This window comes from Octopus sinensis, linkage group LG8 (assembly GCF_006345805.1).
Source record: "Octopus sinensis linkage group LG8, ASM634580v1, whole genome shotgun sequence".
In the NCBI taxonomy this organism is placed as follows: domain Eukaryota; kingdom Metazoa; phylum Mollusca; class Cephalopoda; order Octopoda; family Octopodidae; genus Octopus; species Octopus sinensis.
Genome location: NC_043004.1, coordinates 94,127,476 through 94,133,813, shown reverse-complemented (window position 1 = coordinate 94,133,813; position 6,338 = coordinate 94,127,476).

Here is a 6,338-nt window from a genome sequence, read left to right as displayed (position 1 = left end):
TGCTAGTGTAATGAACGGGGAAAGCTTGGTCTGCAATGTTTGCAGTCGTGTATGTTTGTTAAGAGCAGGGCTCGTTATTCACCAACGGAGCCGCAAGTGTAAAGTATAAGGTAGTCTTGAGCGCACAATGTTCATACAGGTCAGTAATGGCTTTTCTCGGTCACGATTGGTCGGCCATCACACACACACACACACACATTGGAACTAGATACATGTTGTCGCTACAGTGACTAACGAGAACAACAGTCGCATTTCGAATTTCTTGTCAATCCTGTGAACCTGATTGAACGAAATTCATGCTTTCCCACAGAGGAAACGATGAGTAAAACATTCACTAGTATTTCGGAAGCTTGCTGGGCCAGCATGACCATCTTAACCATCGCTGTATAGCCTGTTGCTCTTCATCTCTAGAATTTAAGCGTGAAGCCTACCAGAGTTTAAGTAACAAGAAAAAAAATTATCAGTCGCCCTCATTTCATAGGTGGTGACGAGGTGTCGGTTAGTTTAAACCAGTTTTCCATTTTGGTAATAATATTTTAGCTGAGACTAAGAGCATTTCATATTAATCAGAATGGTGGTTACAAGTATGCGACTGATATACTCTTTACTCTTTACTCTTTCACTTGTTTCAGTCATTTGACTGCGGCCATGCTGGAGCACCGCCTTTAATCGAGCAACTCGACCCCGGGACTTATTCTTTGTAAGCCCAGTACTTATTCTATCGGTCTCTTTTGCCGAACCGTTAAGTAACGGGGACATAAACACACCAGCATCGGTTGTCAAGCAATGCTAGGGGGACAAACACAGACACACAAAAACACACACACGCATATAATATATATATATATATATATATATATATATATATATATATATATATATATTATATATGTACATATATACGACGGGCTTCTTTCAGTTTCCGTCTGCCAAATCCACTCACAAGGCTTTGGTCGGCCCGAGGCTATAGTAGAAGACACTTGCCCAAGGTGCCACGCAGTGGGACTGAACCCGGAACCATGTGGAACCAAGCTACTTACCACACAGCCACTCCTGCGCCTATGAGTACAAGATTTATGGGTAACTTCCTGTTTCTATGTCCTGTATTAGTGCTCGGAACTATTTTGTATAATTTATATACAGGCATGGCTGTGTGTTTACAAAGCTCGCTTTGCAACAATGTAGTCTGGGGTTCAGACCCACAGCGCGGCACTTTAGACAAATGTCTTATACTATAGCCGTAATTGACCAATCTCTTGTGAGTGAATTTGGTGTACGGAAACTGTGTGGAAGCCCGTCTCACGCACATCCACACGCACGCACACATACACACATAAACACACGCAAACGTATATTTATATATGCAAAAAGTGCCTGAAGAAGTATGCATGTCGAATTAAGGGGCTCCTATGGGAGCCATGGATATTGTAAACAATATTTGATAATAGCCTATGGATATGGTGATCCCATAAAAATACATGTAATGCTGAAACATATGTAGCTATGTATGTATGTATTTAAGCACTACGTACGTACATATGTATGTATTTATGCATGTATGCATGTATGTCTGTATTTATGTATGTATGTATGCATGCATGCATGTATGTATTTATGTACATGTGTGTCTTTGTGAGTGTCTCCTCCTTACCGCTCTACAACAGAGGTCGATTTGTTCCATCATAAATTCCTCAAGGTTTTACCCCAAAATGGCAGCACTCTAATGATAGAAACAATTGCAAGATAAAAGATACGTTGTCTAGAACTAATTCCAGTCTATGAACTGTTGATATCAATATAAGCATGCGCGTGCTCTCTCTCTCTCTCTCTCTCTCTCTCTCTCACACACACACACACACACACATACACGTACACATACACTCACACGCACCTAAGCTGCATGCACAATCCATTTGCTTATATGTTAATGTTTATAAGTTGTATATGTATATGAGTTGCTGAAGCATGGAACAAACTGCCGGCATCAGTTGTTAGTTGTCGGAGCACTGCATCCTTCAAAACTTCCATGCTTCCTGAGATTCGCCAATACTACACCCGATTTTCTCCCCTCCATACACACACAAGCATATATCTGACTCATACACAGTTCACTTCCCAGACATTTGTACATTACTGCGTATGCTTTATACGCACTTTCTGACAAGTTGTGGTGCACCTGAGCACTGTATACAATAATTTCTTTATTATTATTATATATTACGTACAATGTTTTTCTCTACAATAAAGTAGTTTAAGGCTTGTAGTCGCATGTATAAGCGTGTGAGCGAAGCGGCGGCGTGTGATTAACTTCTTCACCTCCCCTTCTTTAAGGATTCTCCTTATTTATATTTTTCCTCTACATGTTCTCTCCCCCTACATCTCTCTCTCTCTCTGCTCCTTTCTTTATATTCATTACATCTCTCTTTGTATACCTGTTCATGTGTGCGTTTTCACGCCACTCTCTTTATCCTGTGTCTCTGTGCTTACCTGCTTTTCTGTCACACTTCGCTCTCCTCCTCTTTCACACACCTTTCTCCCGCTCCCCTCTCTCTCTCTATGTCTCACCTATGATATTTCTATCTCCTCTACACCGCAATCTTTCCCCACCACCACCACCACCACCACCACCTTCACTCCAACCTTGTCAAAAGCGACTATTCCCCACCCTTCTTTTCCACTGTCCCATTTACTTACTAGTTCACTGTTTCTTTCACCTGAATGAGTCACCAGTCCGTGTGTGCGTGTGTGTGTGTGTGTACATGCGTTTGGTGTGTGTGTGTGTGTGTGTGTATGCGTCTGTGTGTGTGTGTGGGGGGGAATTGATAGAGTGAAGGAGGGAGAGGGTGAAACTGTTTGTGTCTACCTGTCTGGGGGGAAGTCTGTGAGTATCTGTGTATAAATATATAAATATATATATGTATGTGTGTGTGTGTGTGGTATGTGTGTGTGTATGTGCGTGTGTATATGTCTATATATATATATATGTTGTTGTTTGTTTCTTCTCGAGCCACGCCTGGCTCATAAGGGCCGGTTTCCCGGCTTCCTCAATTGGACGGGGCGTCGGTCCGTCGCAGGTGAGCTGCAAGATGCAGGAGGAAAGAGTGAGAGAAAGTTGTGGCGAAAGTGTCAACAGAAGTTCGCCATTACCTTCTGCCGGAGCCGCCCGGTCTGAGATTCGAATCCGCAATCCCTCGACCACGAGTCCGCTGCTCTAACCACTAGGCCATGTGCCTCCATTACATATATACATATAACTCTTAAGTCATACATAGACATACATACACACATATATAATGTATGTATGTACGTCTCTCTCCTCTCTCTCTCTCTCTCCACACACACACATATATATATATATATATGTGTGTGTGTGTATATGTATATGGAGAGAGAGAGAGAGAGAGAGAGAGACGTACATACATATGTGTGCATGTATGTCTATGTATGACTTAAGAGTTATATGCATATTCATACATGCACATATGTATATATATATATATACACATGTATACATACATACATATATACATATACACAAATACATATGCATACACACACATGTATATACATAAACACACACATACATATATATGTACACATGCATACACATATATATGTATGTCCGTGTATGTGTGTGCTGGTGTGTGTGTTTGTGTAGGCATATTGATATACCTTGTATTTTTTACCTGTCTTTACTGTTATCTAATTATGACTGTCACGTTAACTGTGACGATGGTAATAGTGATGGTGATGGTGATGAAGGTGGTGTTGTTATGGTGGTAGCGGTGGTTGTTATGGTGGTAGTGTTGTTGATGGTGGTAGTAGTGGTGATTGTAGTGATCGCTCAAATACTGATGATTGTAGTTGAGGGTCTAGTCGTGATATGAGCGGTGGGGGTTATCGTGGTGATAGCTGGGATCCTGTTGGCGGCTGTGGTGGTGATGGTGGTGGTGGTGGTGGTGGTGGTGGTGGTGGTGGTGGTTGTGATTGTTATGTTTCAAAGTTTGCTTTTGGCTGTAGTGATGGTTAACGTGACAACACTGACAATACTGATGGTGGTATTAGTGGTGAGAGTGGTTGTTGTGGTGGTTGAGGTGATAATGGTAGTGGTGGTGGTGGTGATGATGATGATGGTTGTGGTGTGGTAATTGTGCTGCTGGTGGTGGTAGTAGTGATGGTGGTAGCTGTGGTGGAAGTAGTGGCAGTTGTGGTAGTGGTGGTGGTGGTGGTGATGGTAACGATGGTGGTGGCGAGCTGGCAGAAACGTTAGCATGCCGAGCGAAATGCTTAGCGGTATTTTGTCTGCCGTTACGTTCTGAGTTCAAGTTCCGCCGAGGTCGACTTTGCCTTTCATCCTTTCGGGGTCGATAAATTAAGCACCAGTTACGCACTGAGGTCGATGTAATCGACTTAATCCCTTTGTCTGTCCTTGTTTGTCCCCTCTATGTTTAGCCCCTTGTGGGTAATAAAGAAAAAGGTACTGGTGATACTAATGATTTAGTTGTGGTGGTGGTGGCGGTGGTGCTGTTAGCGAGCGGTGTAGTGATTTGTAAACAAATATTGATGTTTTACAGTTGTAGTTATTCGTTGCTGCTATTTAACCCTTGGTCAGTCATTACCATACAGATGTATGGTCTAAGTCTTTCTTATTCATTTATTGCCCACAGGGGGCTAAACACAGAGGGGACAAACAAGGACAGACAAAGGGATTAAGACGATTACATCGACCCCAGTGCGTAAATGGTGCTTAATTTATCGACCCCGAAAGGATGAAAGGCAAAGTCGACCTCGGCGGAATTTGAACTCAGAACGTAACGGCAGACGAAATACCGCTAAGCATTTCGTCCGGCGTGCTAATGTTTCTGCCAGCTCGTCTAAGTCTTTCTTGCCGCGATCATACCTTTCATTTTTATCTCATATATTTGGGACTACGTTTGTTCAGCGTTTCTCTTTTCTACTATCTCTAGCAGAACAAATGATCATGTATAGCCGCTCTCTCCTTGGCTTATCACGTTATCATAGTTGTTGTTTTGTTGCAGGCCGCCCTGATAAGTTATTTAATGGTGGTGGTATTCACGGACATAATTGTGGTTTCCTTGTACCTGTTGTTATTGAGGTGATTCCATGGTTGCAAGAGTGTAAAAAGTGGGATTGGCTTCTAGGAATGGTGGTTAGGCAAGTGGAAGATGTATTGGAATAGTTGTGGCATTGTGGTCGAACATAATACCAGTACTAGAAGTAGTAGTAATAGTAGTATCGGCAGCAGCAACAGCAACAGTAATAATAGTTGCAATAACAGTAATAGTAAGAGTAGCAGCAGCAGTAGCAGTAGTAGCGGCAGCTGTGGTAGTAATAGTAGTAGTAGTACTATTGCTACTAGCATTAGTATTAATAGCAATGATAATAGTATTAATAGTAGTAGACATACTAATACTACTATAATAATAATAATAATAATAATAATAATAATAATAATAATAATAATAATAATAATAATAATAATTTTTAAATACATATTTTATCTGTGAATTTGCGCGTGTAATCTGGGAATGCATTACAATGCCCTTCTCTGCCCTAGGTGTATGGAAAACACTCGGCGAGAAACGGAAGAAAATTTGAAGAATGAAGAAAGAAAAGGAAATAATAAAAAAATAATAATAATAATAATAATAATAATAATAATAATAATAATAATAATAATGATATATAATAATAATAATAACAATAATAATATAATAATAATAATAATAATAAGTAATAATGATAATAATAATAATGATAATAATAATAATAATTAATAATAATAATAATAATAATAATAATAACAAATAATAGTAATAATGATAATAATAATAATGTTAATAATAATAATAATAATAATAATGATAATGATGATAATAATAATAATAATAATTATAATAATAATAATAATAATAATAATAATAATATAATAATAATAATAATAACGATAATGATAATAATAATAAATTCTCGTTTTATTGGGCACAAGGGCTAACATAAATAAAAAAAAACATGTAAAGACAAACACAGAACGAAAAGTACAAAGGGTTTTGCGAAAAAGAAAGGTCCGTGTAAACGTTAAAATAGCAGCGAAAAATATAACAAATAAAACTCCCAATAGGGGGAGGCGCTTTGAAATGTTACTCGTGGAAAAACCCATATAAGCTAATATATAATAATAATAATAATAATAATAATAATAATAATAATAATAATAATAATTATAATTATAATAATAATATATTAAAATAAATGTTACATAGATACAACAAGAATATAATCTTGTACAAACTTTGGCAATGAAGTTTGCGTCTCAA